The sequence below is a fragment of the Sapajus apella genome, unplaced genomic scaffold (genome assembly GCF_009761245.1).
Source record: "Sapajus apella isolate SASKATOON/1434 unplaced genomic scaffold, GSC_monkey_1.0 scaffold136, whole genome shotgun sequence".
Lineage (NCBI taxonomy): Eukaryota > Metazoa > Chordata > Mammalia > Primates > Cebidae > Sapajus > Sapajus apella.
In genome coordinates, this window is record NW_022437076.1 from 2559962 (window position 1) to 2576508 (window position 16547).

The window sequence follows — 16547 nt, forward strand, 5'->3', positions numbered from 1 at the left end:
CAATTCTCCTGCCTCAGCCTCCTGAGTAGCTGGGATTACAGGCACGCACCACCACACCCAGCTAATTTTTTGTATTTTTAGTAGAGACGGGGTTTCAACATGTTGGCAAGGATGGTCTTGATCTCTTGACCTCGTGATCCTCCCAACTTGGCCTCCCAAAGTGCTGAGATTACAGGCGTGAACCACCGCGCCTGGCCTAAAATCTATTCCTTAAGCTATTTTTAAATATAAAATATATTATTCACTCCAGTCACCATGCTGTATGACAGATCACAAGAACCTACTTCTCTTGTCTAATGAAAACTCTGTATCCTCTGCCCAACATCTCCTCTTTCCCCTTCCATCCCCACCAACCCCAACCTTATAACTGAGTTATGCTTAGTGACTTTATCACAAAGCAAAGCTGTCTAAGAGAACTTTATGGCAATAATGGAAAGAGTCTATATTATGCTTGACAGTACAACAGCCATCAGTCTCACGCGGTTGACCACTTGGAAATGTGACTACTATGACTGAAGAACTGAATTTTCAATTTTATTTAATTTTCATTAACTAACTTTTGATTGCTTGATTGAGACAGAGTTCTTGCTGTGACACCAAGGCTGGAGTGCAGCGGTGCAATCACTGCTCACTGTTGCCTTAACCTCTCAGGCTCAAGCAATCTTCCTACCTCAGCCCCTTGAATAGCTGGGACTATCGGCCCGTATCACCATGCCCAGCTAACTTAAATTTTTTGTAGAGGCCGGGCGCAGTGGCTCACACCTGTAATCCCAGCACTTTGGGAGGCCGAGGCGGGTGGATCACGAGGTCAAGAGATCGAGACCATCCTGGTCAACATGGTGAAACCCCGTCTCTACTAAAAATACAAAAAATCAGCTGGGCGTGGTGGCGCGTGCCTGTAATCCCAGCTACTCAGGAGGCTGAGACAGGGGAATTGCCTGAACCCAGGAGGCGGAGGTTGCGGTGAGCCGAGATCATGCCATTGCACTCTAGTCCAGCCTGGGTAGCAAGAGCGAAACTCCGTCTCAAAAAAAAAAAAAAAAAATTTTTTTTTGTAGAGATGGGACCTCACTATGTTAGCCCATGCTGGCCTTGAATTCTTGGGCTCAATCCTCCCGCACTGGCCTCTCAAAGTCCTGGAAAGTCCTGGGATTACAGGCATGAGATAACACACCTGGCATACACACACACACACGTATGTACATACATACCTATATACATACATACAGTTTCGCCCTGTTGCACAGGCTGGAGTGCAGTGGCATGAACTTGGTTCACTGCAACCTCTGTCCTGGAGTTCAGGCAATTATCATGTCTGTTTCCTGAGTAGCTGGAATTACAGGCATGCATACCATGCCTGGCTAATTTTTGTATTTTTAGCAGAGACAGGGTTTTACCATGTTGGCCAGGCTGTTCTTGAACTCCTGGTCTCAAGCAATCTACCCACCTCGGCCTCCCAAAGTGCTGGGAGTACAGGGATGAGTCAGCACCTGGCCAATTAATTTAATCTGAAGTAGACAGATGTGGCTAGTGACTGTTTTCAGTCAGCCACACAGTGAAGAAATAGAAGTAAATCATGGCACTTCTTCATTCCTATCGGATCTATCTCACTTATTCTAAATATCTATGGCAAAATGTTTTCTTTTCACCTGCTCTTGACATTCCTTGGAAAGTCTCCATTTCCCTATTTGGATTTAATGATCTTTCCAGAGGAAGAGATCATATGTTCAATACACACACACACACACACACACACACACTCACTCTCTCTCTCTCTCTCTCTCTCTCTCTCTCTTTCTCTCTCTCTCACTCCTAATTCAAACTCAGGGCAAACTTTACTGAACACACCAAAATTGGATTCATGGAATCTACCAAAAAAGGCACCAAAAATGATTCAATCCCTGAAAAGCCCTCACCTTTTTTTTAAGCTTTTTTGTGTAAAGACACCAGAAGTTCAATTATCCTTCTTGGTAAGGCCTTACATAAGTTTGGTATGTTATTTTTATCAAATAAAACACAAGTAAAAACAGGCATGTTCTGCTCCTAGAAGATCCAATTAAGGTCAGGTATGGCAGCTGACACCTGTAATTTCAGCACTTTGGGAGGCCACGGCAGGAGGATTGCTTGAGCCGAGTTCAAGACCAGGCTTCTCTTAAAAAAAAAAAAAAAATCAAACATTAGCTGGGCATGGTGGCACACGCCTGCAGTCCCAGCTACTTGGGAGGCTGAGGTGGGAGGACTGCTACTTGAACCCAGGAAGTGGAGACTGCAGGGAGCAGAGATCTTGCCACTGCACTCCAGCCTGGGTGACAGTGAGACCTTGTGTCAAAAATGATCCAACTAAAAGAAACGGGTTGAATCAAGGTTATTAACCATGGAAAGCTTCTTGGTACAGTTTACTACTACCAGACTAACAGGCAGGCAGGAGAAAAGCAACTCTCCAGAAGGGAGTACCAAAGGTGGTGGTATACGGAGAAATGTTTTTCCAGCTCAAAAGAAACAGACTAGAACAAACACTCTGACCCTGATGACCCCTCCAGGCTGCTATTCAGGTGCTCATGTTTGAGATGTGAGCTAAAGTATAATTCCTTAAAAAAAAAAAAAACTCCTTGATGTGACGCCAAGAAGTGATGTGACAGTGCTTGCTGCAGATTTCCCTTAGAGGCACGCCAGCAAGACCTTTTCAAATGCAAATTGGCTTACTCAAGATGGCTGTCAGGTTTCCTGGGGAGGGGTTTAAAAGAAAAGGCAACACTCCCTCTGACTGATGGAGGAGTGTGGCCGACCCTGATGAAGTGAGAAAGAGAAAGAAGGGATAAGAGACACCTGGAGAGTGACCCCCGCAAGCAGACAGCGAGTGGGACTCAGCCTGGAAAGCACTTGACAGCCCTATACAGATTCTCCGCTTGAGTCAGACCACCTTGATCGATTGTGGCACATGCCCCACCCCCAAGTTGGCTGAGATGTTCACTGATCTTAGTACACAATCCAAAAATGCTCTGTATCTCAAGTCAGATCCTCCTTGTCTTTACAGCAGCCGTGCCTCACTGGCTCTAACTCACAGAGCCCTCCTAAGACATGAGCACCACGGTAGACACTTGGGGATGTTGCTCAGGGCTGGTCTCATGAAGCTCACAATCTAACTGTCCAGTGCGTCATCTTAAAGGTAGATGCAGACAAAAAGAGCTGAGAGATGACCCAGAACTGTGTCCACACCTGGAAAATGCCTTTGGTCTTTTACGGGGTTGTTATATCACAACATGGAAATATGGTTATTTAGTAGAAGGCAGGAAAAAAAAAAAAAAAAACCCTGCAATTTCAGAAAGAAGAAAAAAAAACACAGGGTAAAGGTAGCCAGGGGCTGAGATTAGTGAAAATGACAGTGAAAGCTTCAGATTTTTTTTTTCAAATATAAAGTTTAGGGAAATGAGAACTGGATACTTAAACATGCCAAGATAAAGAAGCCTGTCCCCCATCTACAGGAAGTTTATCCCTAACATCTAAATAGTCATGTTTTAAAATCAACAAGTTTGCTGGTTTTCAGCTGCCACTAACTAGATCTCCCAGTGGCTGTGGCCTACAGTGTAGACAAACTGTGCCCAGTTGGACTAAATGAAGACATATCACCGGAAGTCTGCCACCGGCCTGACCCCTCCCAGTTTGAGGAGGAGTCTGAGCAAAACACTATCCAGCTACATGAGTAGTAGACAAGATGCTTTAACATACTAGCAGCAAGGGGTACCAAGGACCCCCGCATCTGAATCAGCAGATTCGGAAAGTGGTCTATGACCCAAGGGGACTCTAAGAATGAGAACGGAAACTCACTAGCAAGTTCAGCAGGACTTCTGATTTTCCCACCTCTCCCTGTCCCTGTCCACTGCAGTTACATATTCATGTCCACAGTCACAGATTTTTAAAATTTGATACAATTATCTCCTAGAAATGACTGTATGTAGCCTCTTGGGATCTAAAGCAATTAAGTGAAGATAAATTTATTTCATAGAGCAAGCTGTCAAAGGATAAAGCAATTTCATTCCCCATTTGAAGTGGAAGCTTGGGTCATGCATGGTTTATTTGAAACAATGCCATCACCTAAAGCTGCTGATCTTATCTCTAGCTCTGTTCTCCATTCCAAACTGCTGGAGATATGTAGCGTGGCATTGCCTGAAGTTATGAGATCTGGCTCAAGGCCAGCAGAACAAGCCAGCTCCTCTTCAAAGTTTCAAGCATAAGAGGACAAAAGTCGTATTAAAAGAAGGTAACTATATAGGTGAAGTCTGTTAAACCCTAAAAAAGGGAGATGTTTCCAGGGCACTGGGAGTGACGACAGAGGCAGCTAACAATGGGAAAGTTGTGCAAAAAAGGCCAAAACAGCCCCCGAATGGGGTAGGCAAAATACTTGCCAAGGAACCAGATTCTTCTCTTCTGGGAGACACCAAACCAAACAGTGAGGACTTTTTAATCAAACAGCCTAATTGATGGAAAGCATGCCAGACTGAAAATCAAGAGCTCAGGGATCTAGTGCTGTAAGACCATGTGAGACTTATGGAAAAGTGCCTGGGTTTTTTTTTTTTTTTTTTTTTTTTTTTTTTTTTTAATTTTTTGAGATGAAGTCTCACTCTGTCACCCACGCTGGAGTGCAGTGGCACAATCTCGGCTCACTGCAACCTCAGCTTCCCGGGATCAAGCAATTCTCCTGCCTCAGCTTCCCAAGAAGCTGGGATTACAGGTTGTGCCACCATGCCTGGCAATTTTGTATTTTTAGTAGAGATAGGGTTTCTCCAAGTTGGCCAGGGTGGTCTTGAACTCCTGACCGCAAGTGATCCCTGCCTTGGCTCCCCAAGTGCTGGGATTACAGGTGTGAGCCACCGTTCCAGGCCTTTTTTAAAAAAGGAGTTCGTCTTCCGTTCTTGCGTTTAGAAGACGACGAGACAGAGTCTCACTATGTCACCCAGGCTGGAGTGCAGTGGTGCAACATTGGCTCACTGTAACCTCTACCTCCAAGGTTCAAGTGATTCTCCTGCCTCAGCCTCCCAAGTAGTTGGGATTACAGGCACATACCACCACACCTGGCTAATTTTTGTATTTTAAGTAGAGATAGGGTATGACCATGTTGACCAGGCTGGTGTTGAACTCCTGAGCTCAAGTGATCCACCCACCTCAGCCTCCCAAGGTACTGGGATTACAGGCATGAGCCACCGTGCCCAGCTGGGAAAGAGCTGGTTAACTAATTATTATTATTAAACTGTAATGGGCACTTAATTTTTGAGACAGGGTCTCACTCTGTCACCCATGCTGGAGTGCGGGAGTGAGACCTCGGCTCACTGCAACCTCCACTTCTTAGGTTCCAGTGATCCTCCCACCTCAGCCTCCCAAGTAGTTGGGACTACAGGCCACCATGCCCAGCTATTTTTTGTATTTTTAATAGAGATGAGGTTTCGCCATGTTGCCTAAGCTGGTATCCTGACCTCAAATGATCTGCCTACCTCAGACTCCCAAAGTGCTGGAATTACAGGGGTGAGCCATTACACCTGGCCTGGCACTTTATTTTTAAAAATTCTTCATATCCTTATAACATGCAGTCAATGCACTACTTAGAGAACAGTATTCAATTTTTTTTAAAAAAGCCACTGAAGCTGTCTTTAGGTGAAATCCATGCATGTCAGACCTTGTCTGAGCACTGCTTTTAACAGAAGTCTTGACAAACTGGAATTGGCTTTCAAGTATTGAGTGCATTGGAATCACCTGGAGAGCTTGTTAAATGAGATTGCTGGGCTCCACCCTCAACTGTTTAAGAGTTATAAGGCTGAGGGAGGGCCTAAAACATTACAACTTCCCAGGTGAATCTGATACTGCTGGTATTGGCAAAGAGAAATCTGGCCAGAATGATCTAGAATTGCAGTGTTTAGTACAGTAGCCACTAGCTACATGTGGATATTTCAATCTAATTTCATTAAAATTTGTTGCACTAGCCATATTTCAAGTATTCAACAATCCCATATGGCCAGTGGTTACCATATAGGATGGTGCAGAAACAGTAACTTTCCATCATTACAGTATTAAACACTGCATCATTACAGAAAGTTCTTTAATATTTCACGGCACTAGCCAAGAATCTATTTGACTGCACTGGTTTGTTTAGCTTAGAGAAAAGAAAAAGAGAATTTCAAGAATAACTAAGGTGTGTCAGGTACAGAAGACACAGACTTTGTGATTTTATTGACTGATTGACTGATTGAGACAGAGTTTCCCTCTTGTTTCTTGTTGCCCAGGCTGGAGGGCAATGATGTAATCTCACCTCACCGCAACCTCTGCCTCCCAGGTTCAAGCGATTCTCCTGCCTCAGCCTCCTGAGTAGCTGGGATTACAGATGCGCACCACTATGCCTGGCTAATTTTTCTTTTTTTTAGTACAGATGGGGTTTCTCCATGTTGGTCAGGCTGGTCTCAAACTCCCGACCTCAGGTGATCCACCCACCTCGGCCTCCCAAAGTGCTGGGATTACAGGTGTGAGCCACTGCGCCTGGCCCCAGACTTTGTGATTTTAAGAAAACCTTTTAAAAATCATTAAGTGGGAATTATAGGAAGGCAGACTGTGTTTTGAGGAGAAAACTTTTTGTTTTCTTTTGGAGATACAGTCTTGCTCTATCGCCCAGGCTGGAGTGCAGTGGCACAATTACAGCTCACTGTAACCTTGAAATCCTGGGCTGATGTGATCCTTCTGCCTCAGCCACTTGAATGGCTAGGACCATGTGTGCACACCATACCCGCTAATTTTTTAAAAGAATTTTTTGTAGAGGCAGGATCTTGCTATGTTGCATGGGTGGTCTTGAACTCCGGGGCTCAAGTGATCCTCCTACCTTACTCTCTCAAGGTGCTGAGATGACAGGCACAAGCCACTTCACCCAGCCTGAGGAAAAACTTGTTATAGTGACTATCTCATGATAGAGTAAATTCTGGGGAAGTATCTGAAGCAGAGGCCATTGAGGACACTGGAGGAAGTTTTTTTTCATTAGATAAGAGACTAACCCTGATGTCTTCTAAGGAACCTTTTAACTCTATGGTTCTTTTGTAATCGATCTGATCCAATTTCATAGTCACAATCATTGTTCACCATTCCTTTGGAATCTAGGATAGTTTTTTAACATATGTACTTCAGGTAGAAACTTCCTCTAGTAAGGATATTTGGTGTTAAACTCTCTCCGTTTTTTTTTTGGGGGGGGGCGGGGGGAGAAAGGGTCTCACTATGTTTTCTAGGCTGGACTCCAATGCCTGGGCTCCAGTGATCCTCCTGCCTCAGCCTCCTAAGCCTTGGGCATACAGGTGCACACCAGCTTCTCCCGGTTCTTATTGTTTAAAAATGTCTTTATCAGACTAAAGCACAAGTAACCCCCCCCCCAAAAAAAAAAAAAAACCACACACACACACACACACACAGATTAATTGGACTTCATAAAAATTAAAATGTTCAAGAAAGTGCAAGGACAACCAACTCAAAGAAGGGAGAAAATATTTGCAAATCATGTATCTGATAAAGGACTGTATCCAGAATCTATAAAGAACTCCTACAACTCAAGGCTGGGTGTGGTGGCTCACGCCTGTAATCCCAGCACTGTGGGAGGCCAACACAGGAGGATTGCCTGAGCCCAGGGTTCAAAACCAGCCTGGGCAACACACTGACTGTCTGTCTGTCTGTCTGTCTGTCTGTCTGTCTGTCTGTCTGTCTGTCTCTCTCTCTATCCACTCCTACAATTCAACAAAAGACAACCCAATTTTATAAGTGGGCAAATATTTGAATAGTTAATATTCCAAAGAAATACAAATAGCCAGTGAACACATGAAAAGCTGTCCTACACCATTAGTTATTGAGAAATGCAGGTGAAAATCACAACTGAGATACCACTTCACATACACTAGGATGGCTATAATAAAAAAGACAATAGTAAGAAGTCTTGGTGAAGATGTGGAGAAATCGAACCCTTATACATTTGCTGCTAGTGAGAATGAAAAATGTTGCAGGTTCTTTGGAAAACCGTTTAGTCTGGAAGTTCCTCCAACAGTTAAACACAGTTTACCATATGACCAAATGACACTATTTCTAGGTATATATATCTAAGAGAAATAAAAGCATATGTCCACATGAAAACTCATACACAAATGTTCATATCAACATTACTAATAATAGCCAAAAAATGCAAACAACCTAAATGTTTATAAAACTGATAAATGAATAAACAAAATGTGGAATATTCATATAACAGAATATTATTCAGGCATAAAAAGGAATGAAGTACTGATATGAGCTGTGACATGGATGAACCTTAAAACATTAAGCAAACCAGAAGAAGCCGATACAAAAGGCCACGTAATTATATTATTCCATTAGTATGAAACGACCAGAACAGGCAAATCTAGAGAGACTGAAAGTAGACTAGTGGTTGACAGGGGTTAGGAAGGGGGGAGAATGGAGATGACACGATAGGTATACGGTTTCTTTTTGAGGTGATAAAAATGTTCTGAAATTAGTGGTGATTGTTATATTGCTCTATGAATATAATTAAACAACAGAATTGTGTACTTTAAAAGGCTGAACTTTATGGAATGTGAATTTTATCTCAATAAATTAACATTTTAAAACGGTATTAAAATGTCTTCACTCTTATAGTTAGTAAATAATAAATTATGTCTTTTAAAGCTAAAGGGGTTAAAAATATTCTTTTAGGTTTTTTTCTTCACAATGTCATTAGGGTATAACCAAAGTGTATTAAAACTGCACATACCTAAAGGGCACAATGTGATCAGTTTGGCTGGACTGCAGTGGCTGGGTCATGGCTGACTGAAGCCTCAAACACCTGGATTTATGGCATCTACCCGCCTTAGCCTCCCAACTACCTGGGACTACAAGTGCATGCCACCATGCCTGGCTAATTTTTAAATCTTTTTGTAGAGATGGGGTCTTACCATATTTCCCAGGCAGGTCTTGAACTCCAGAGCTCAAGTGATCCTCCTGCCTTGGCCTCCCTAAGTGGTGGGCTTACAGGCATGAGCCACCATGCCTGGTCACCTTTGTTTATCCTTTATAAGATAGCTTTTGGGAATGACAATTATTTACTTTAAGTATATTAAAGGCTGTGGGCTGATTTCCATGAAACTGTTTGCATGGGAATTCTTTGCGGCCTGAGTTAAAGCTGCTCTTTTCCAGAGAGGATTTGTCTTTGCTTCTGCCAGTCACCCTGGGACACTATCAGATGGAGATCACTTTAAATTAAACCATCTGCTGCTCACGGTTTTCCAGAGTACATAGGTAGTGTGAATTCCAACTAAAAACTCAGGTGAGGGTTAACTCATGGTCATAAAATGCTCACAGTGAGGTTTTCTTCTCATTGGCCCTTACACAGGAGCTCTTTTGAAATCTCAGCTTTAGGGAGGGCCCCCGGTATGACTCCTCACCTAAGGTGCACCCCACACTTTTAGGCCTGTTTGCTACATTCCAAGCAGCTTTGAAAGCATAAGCCCAAAGTTTCCACAGTTTGACAAAAATCATCAGGGCAAGCACCAGCCAGCTTTGGCACTGGCTTACTTTTCAGAAATATTTTGTTCATTTAGTTCTTAAGATCTACAGATTTCTCGTTTTCATGCCAGCTCAGGACGCATTACATTATAGTTAGCATTTTATGTTATTATTTATTTTTTTGGAGACAGTCTCTGTCGCTCTGTTGCCCAGGCAGATCAGTGGAGTGATACTGGCTCACTGCAACCTACACCTCCCAGGTTCAAGAGATTCTCATGCCTCGGCCTCCTAAGCAGCTGGGAATACAGGCATGCGCCACCTTGCCCAGGCTGGTCTTCCACCCGAGCTCAGGCAGTTTGCTCGCCTCAGCCTCCCAAAGTGCTGTGATTATAGGCGTGAGCCACTGTGCCTGGCCTATAGGGAACACTTTATTGTGTTAATCGAGAAGGCTGTTCAGTGTATCTAATCCTACCATCCAACAAAAAAGGAAAGACCCTATTACACTCTTTTGAGTTTTAAAAACCTCATGTAGGCTGGGCACAGTGGCTCACACCTGTAATCCCAGCACTCTGGGAGGCCAAAGTGGCTGAGATTGTGCCACTGCACTCCAGCCTGGGTGACAGAGAGAGACTCTGTCTCACAACAACAACAAGATGCATATAGCATACCTTGGATCAGAAGCCATAGAAGAGGATGCTGATGTATCTTCAGCAATAAAAACAAAAAGAAACAACAACAACAACAAAGAAGCCACAGGGAGGAAAATCCATCCTTGTTCATCCACTCTGAGCTCAAGTAGCTGAATGCTGGTAACTGACATCGTTTCCGTTTCCGGAAAGCAGGATCCACTCTGAAGTTTGGCTCAATGCAGGTTCTTCCTTTCTGTAATTGTTCCTGAGTAGATGAATGATGCTCTATCTAAATCTCAATAGCAGCATCTGAATAACTAAAACTATTATTTAGAATAACTAAAATCTTTAAGGACTCCTTCCCTAAATATTTCTCTTTGTTGAAACAAAGAAACAACAGGAGAAAACAGGTCTAGAAGATATGAGTAAATGAACTAAAATAATGTATGTGGAAGCTTATAATTCTCAAAGGACAACAGTAATGCAAAAATATGATTAAGTAAAACCTAGTGAAGGATGTGAAAGCATGAATGTCAGTGCTTGGCACATACTAAGTAGTAAATATCTGTTCAATTACATAACATACTTACTTTAGATGGGCAGGTAATGGGGCCAAGGCATCCACATCTCTAAATGATGCTCAGCAGACTTTGTGACCACTTTGAGGGGAAAACCCGGTCAGAGACTTGACCCTTGCCCTAGTTCAGAGGAAGCAACCCCATACTGGGAGATGAAGAGATATGAATAAGTAGGTCACCTGTGCTCTGTTCCTCTTACCTACCAAAGAAACATACAGCCTTTGGTCTAAGACAAAAAGGTTGTAAATTTGTCTTACCTTCAGGTTTGGCAAAGAATCTGAGTAACAGTGAATCTGATGGCTCAAGATGATAATGTCTAAGTTTGTTTGTTTGTTTTTTGAGACCAAGACTCTGCTACCCAGGCTACAGTGCAGTGGCATGATTTCGGCTCACTGCAACCTCTGCCTCAGGTTCAAGTGATTCTTGAGCTCTTAAGCCCAAGTGATCTGCCCACTTCAGCCTCCCAGGTAGCTGGGACTACAGGCATGTGCCACCACACCCAGCTAAGTTTTGTATTTTCAGTAGAAATCAGGTTTTGCCATGTTGGCCAGGCTAGTCTTTTACAAAGTGCTTTCATAGAGCTGATCTTTAATTCTCACAACAGATCTTTTCCTTATTTTATTGAAGAAGATACAGAAGCCCAGAGAGGTTACAGAGGTATTTCATTTTTGCTTAAAAAAGGAAGAAAATCCAAAAGAAGGTATATATGACAGTTTTTGTTTGCTTGGTTTAGAAAGCTATAGGTTATAGGGGCTCAAACAGTGGCTCACACCTGTAATCCCAGCACTTTGGGAGGCTGAGGTGTGTGAATCATTTTGAAGTCAGGAATTTGGTAACAGCCTCGCCAATATGGTGAAACTCCATCTGTGCTAAAAATACAAAAATTAGCCAGGTATGGTGGCAAATGCCTGTAATCCTAGCTACTCAGGAGGCTGAGGCAGAAAAATTGCTTTAACCCGGGAGGCGGGGTTTGCAGTGAGCCAAGAATGCACCACTGCACTCCAGCCAGGGTTGACAGAGCGAGAGTATGTCTCAAAAAAAAGAAAGCTATAGTTTATAGGTCACACAAGTAGCCTATACCAATATAGGATCAAAGCCTAGGTGGGTGTAGCAGTGCACACCAGTAGTCTCAGCAACTAGGAAGGCTGAGGCAGGAGAATCACTTGAGCTCAGGAGTTCAAGTCCAGCCTGGGCAACATAATGAGACCCTACCTCTTAAAAAACAAAAATGCTCAGGCATTCCAAGGACAATCAACTGAGAAAGGAGAAATTATAAATGTAAAATGTACACAAGAGATAAGCACACATGAAGATGTTCAACGTCACTAGTCGTTAGGAAAATGAAAAATGAAAACCCCAGTGCAATAGTACTTTGCACCATTACACTCACTAGGATGGCTATTATTAAAAAAACAAAAGTGTTGTGAGAAAGTGAAGAAACTGAAATTCCTGTGCACTGTTTGTGAGGATGTAAAATGGTACATCCGCTGTGGAAAATGTATGATGATTCTTCAAAAAATTAAACATAGATGGCTGGGTGCGGTGGCTGGCACCTTTAATCCCAGCACTTTGGGGGGCTGAGGTGGGTGGATGGATTGCTTGGGTTCAGAAGTTAGAGACCAGCCTGGGCAATATGGTGAAACCCCATCTGAACCAAAAATACAAAAACTTAGCTGGGTGTGGTGGTGCGTGCCTTTGGTCCCAGCTACTTGGGAGGCTGAGGTGGGAGGATCACTTGAGCCCAGGAGGTGGAGGATGCAGTGAGCTGAGAGTGTGCCACTACACTCCAGCTTCCGTGACACAGTGAGATCCCACCTCAAAAAATAAAATAATTAAACAGAGCTACCATAGGATTCAGCAATTCTACTTTCTACTTCTGGGTATATACCCAAAAGAATTGAAAGCAGGCTCTCAGAGATATTTGTACATTTATGTTCACAGCAGCATTATTCACAAGAGCCAAAAAGTGGAAGCAACCCAAGTGTCCATTAACAAATGGAGAGGCACACAAAATGTGGTAGATATATGCACACAACAGAATATTATTCAGCCTTAAAGGGAAATGAAATTGTGCCATGTGCTGCGGCATGGATAAACCTTGAAATCGTTAAGTGAAATAAGCCAGTCACAAATGGACAAATATTTTATGATTCCACATATATGAGGTTTACAAAGTAGTCAAATTTATAGAGAAAGGTCAGGCACCATGGCTCACATCTGTAATTCCAACACTTCAGGAGGCCAAGGCGAGCAGATCACTTGAGGTCCAAGACCAACCTGGATAACATGGCAAAACTCTGTCTCTACTAAAAATACACAAAGTAGCCAGGTGTGGCAGCAAGCACCTGTAACCCTAGCTATTTAGGAGGCTGAGGCAGGAGAATCGATTGAACTTGGGTGGTAGGAGTTGCAGTGAGCCGAGATGGCACCACTGCACTCCAGCCTGGGTGACAGACTCCATCTAAAAAAAAATGGTCAAAACGGTAAATTTTATCTTATGTGTATTTTACCATAATAAAAAATAGAATAAGCATGATTTAACACGCTTATTCACACAGGCCATTGCATGGGCTCTCGCTAACCCAAGTGTGTTTTCTAGTTTAAACCTTGTCTCTGGGAAAAAAAAGCACATGAGCTTCCCCACTCCTTCCCTTGGAAAAATAAGGTCAGAAGTAACACTTTCTCTTTTAAGCATGATAGGTGGCTTCTGAGAGTACAGTGTGAGCCAAAAAAAAAAAAAAAAAAAGCCAACAACAACAAAAGACAAACAAACAAACAAAAAACAAGAACAAGAATCATGTCTCTTCCTTACCTCACCCTCTTGCCTTCTAGCATTTGGCAGGTTCTGGTATTGACGACACAGGGAAGAACAGATAAAAGCTACCCATGAACCAAGGGCTGTCCTGTGACCCTGATACACCTGGAGCAAAAAGCAGCCTAGGCAGGCTTGTAGGAACTCCCTGATATTGTGGTCTGACTGCCAAGGCCAAACACTACCCTCAGCTCTGTCTGTGTGAGATACAGAGTTAAAGAAAGAAATAAAAAAGGATTCTTTCAGTTGTCTTTTCATGGGTTGGGCCCTCCCCATAAAAGAAGAAACAGAGCTGGCTCTTAGTCCTAGAGGGCAAAAACTTGCCTTATATCAAAATGTAAGTCAGTGGCAAATCACCAATTCTGGCGTTTCAGTCCTAAGTCCACCGGACTTTAATGCTCCCACAGGGAGGATCCTACTTATGTCTTATAATCCTGAAAGGCAGAAATGCCTGCTGGTTAATGTTCAGTTTAGCAGGAGGGGCAGAAAGGAGACATGTTAGATTCTGGAAAAACGTCTTCTTCTGCAACTGCAACCATAGTCTAGGGCAGGGGTCCCCAACCCTGGGGCTGTGGTCAAGCGAACATGACCTCCTGGGCTCCGCGCCTCTTGTTAGGTCAGCAGCGGCATTAGATCTTCATAGGAGTGGGGTGCGAATCCTACAGTGAAGCACGTGTGCAAGGAATCTAGCCCGCGTGCTCCTTCTGAGACCCTAACTAATGCCTGATGACGTGAGGTGGAACAGTTTCATCCCGAAACCACCCACTAGTAACCCTGTCTGTGGAAAACTGTCTTCCATGAAACCAGTGCCAAAAAGGTTGAGGACGGCCGGTCTACAGCATCAAGGGCCTAACACCAACGTGTTGAACAGATGTTATGAGCACTTTCTACTGTGTTCATCAACATCCCCAAAGAACACAGTCAGGCCCCATCTAATCAGGGGTAGCTAACCTCTAGGTGGCTATGTTCCCTTGGCCCTAAGATGCTATGGAAGTCATCAGATTCACTCTGATGGCCATCTTGAGATGTTCTTCCTATCACATTTTATACTGCTGCTCCCAGAAGTCAGGCAAAGGCAAATCACAAAAGATCTCTGCCTATACAAAGTGTGACTCTAAGGTAGTAGGACATGTTTTTAAAATCACAAATGAGTATCGGTCTAATTAGGATACCTGATAGTCACATCTTACACCAAGGCTGTGAAATACCCTTTGCCCCAATTCTCAAACCCAGATCTCACTGGAGTGTGAAGGATTAAAAAAAAAAAAAAAATCCATAACCCAGCTGTGATACTTCCTTCCACCTCTACCTGTACATCTGTTTCCTATGGCGTGCTGTTGCCTCAAGTAAGATGCGTGAGCTTCTGTAGATACTGGGGAACAAGATGGAACAAAAATGCTTCACACCTGGCTCCCAAATTACAGGAACGCTGGACCGAGGCCAACATAAGCTGGCACAGCACCAGGTGAAATGGACATCAATTAAGGAGCCTGTCATCTTTCAAGACTACGGGGTCTTTTTTCACTCCACAATCTGCACTGCTCCACAAACCAGCCACAGCACCACTAGTAGGGTTTTCCAGATGGGACCATTTCCCTTATATTCCACATTTGCAGATTTACTGCAGAACTTTTTAATCCGTCCCTCCATTTTTAAAGCCTGAAATATTATTCCAAATTACAGTTTTATATTCAATTGAATTTATTTGTCCTTCGTAAGGAGAAAGCTGTACCTTCATGAGCAGAAAAAGCAAGTTTTAAGCCTGCCTAAAAGTTGCTGCTTTGCTTACAAAAAGACATGCAAATAGCTGATACACGTGAAGGCTCAGAAATTCTTCTCTGAATACATCGCTCCAATTACGGTCAGAAGCCAGAGAGCCATGACCAGGCTCCACTGTCCCGGAGAAATGGACAGACCTCCAGCACTAAGGCAGGTCTCCTCTGACCATCACATGCAGTGTTAGTGATCCATGTCACATGCAGAAAGAAAAAGAAACTTGACTAATGTCTAGTCAGTGGCAAATGCTGCTTAAGAAAAACACCTTAACAGGGATCAGCAATTAAAAAGCGACAAAATTCCACATAGTATCTTCTCCTGACTTTTACCCAGTGGGGCAGGACATCTTCCCTATACCTATGTGGCTGCCCAGTGGAAAGAATTCCATGAAACATGAAAGAGCCCCACAAGGAGAAGGTTCTGAGAATTGGATTCCACTGCCTCAGGGCCTGTATGTTGCTGCCAATTTGCTTCTCATGGCAGAACCTGGTGTGGCAGAGCCCTGACTAGATAGACTCTGCTGATGCTTGTTTGAAAGAGTCCAGCTGGAGATGAAAGCAGTGGCTCCTTGGAGGCTATCATTTTAGATTCTGGGAATGACTACCTACCAAAAAAACTACTGCACTCTGGAATATACTATGGGCAAGAAGCTGGCCTGACATCTTGGGTATTCTGCTCGGAGTCCGCCTGAGCTGGAGAGGCCTTGATGGTTTTGGAGTGATGGCAGGAAGTGAAGAACCCAGTTGATAAAAGAGCCCAGAATCTACATCATAGTGGGGGACAGGAAAGCGAATTGAAAAAAGCTTCAGAAATCTGTCTGGACAACTCAGTTTGGCAGGTTCCTTATCCCCCTTCTTTTATTTTAAATAAACAGTTTCAAAAGGGGTGGTCCGCACATCTTTCTGCTGACTAAGGTCTCAATATCCTTATGTTCCTCTACCCAGAGAGCCTTAAACCTTCAGCTCTCAGCATTTAATCAGTCGAAACTTAGTCTCTGAAGTGAAAACACAAGCCACAGACTGAGAGAAAATATCTGCAACACATTTGTATCTGACAAAGGACTTGCATCCAAAATATAAAAAGACCTCTCAAGACTCAGTAAGAAAATAATTCGATTTAACAATAGGCAAAATATGTGACTAGACACTTCACTAAAGAAGATACACGGATAACAAATAAACATATAAAAAGATACTCAACATCATTAGCTACTAGAGAAATGCAAATTAAAATAACGAGGTA

The 16547-nt window shown here is 43.2% G+C and overlaps 1 protein-coding gene and 1 long non-coding RNA gene across 5 annotated transcripts in view; both read right to left on the reverse strand.

Annotated features, from left to right (window-relative positions):
- SMG6 (SMG6 nonsense mediated mRNA decay factor) overlaps window positions 1-16547 on the reverse strand; it is a 240643-nt gene that overhangs the window by 69671 nt on the left and 154425 nt on the right. The window lies entirely within an intron of this gene.
- Window positions 1382-7595, reverse strand: LOC116540100. Its single transcript, XR_004264302.1, has 2 exons — window positions 7415-7595; window positions 1382-1759 (listed from the first exon to the last, which is right to left on the reverse strand). It is a non-coding gene; the product is annotated as an uncharacterized LOC116540100 (long non-coding RNA).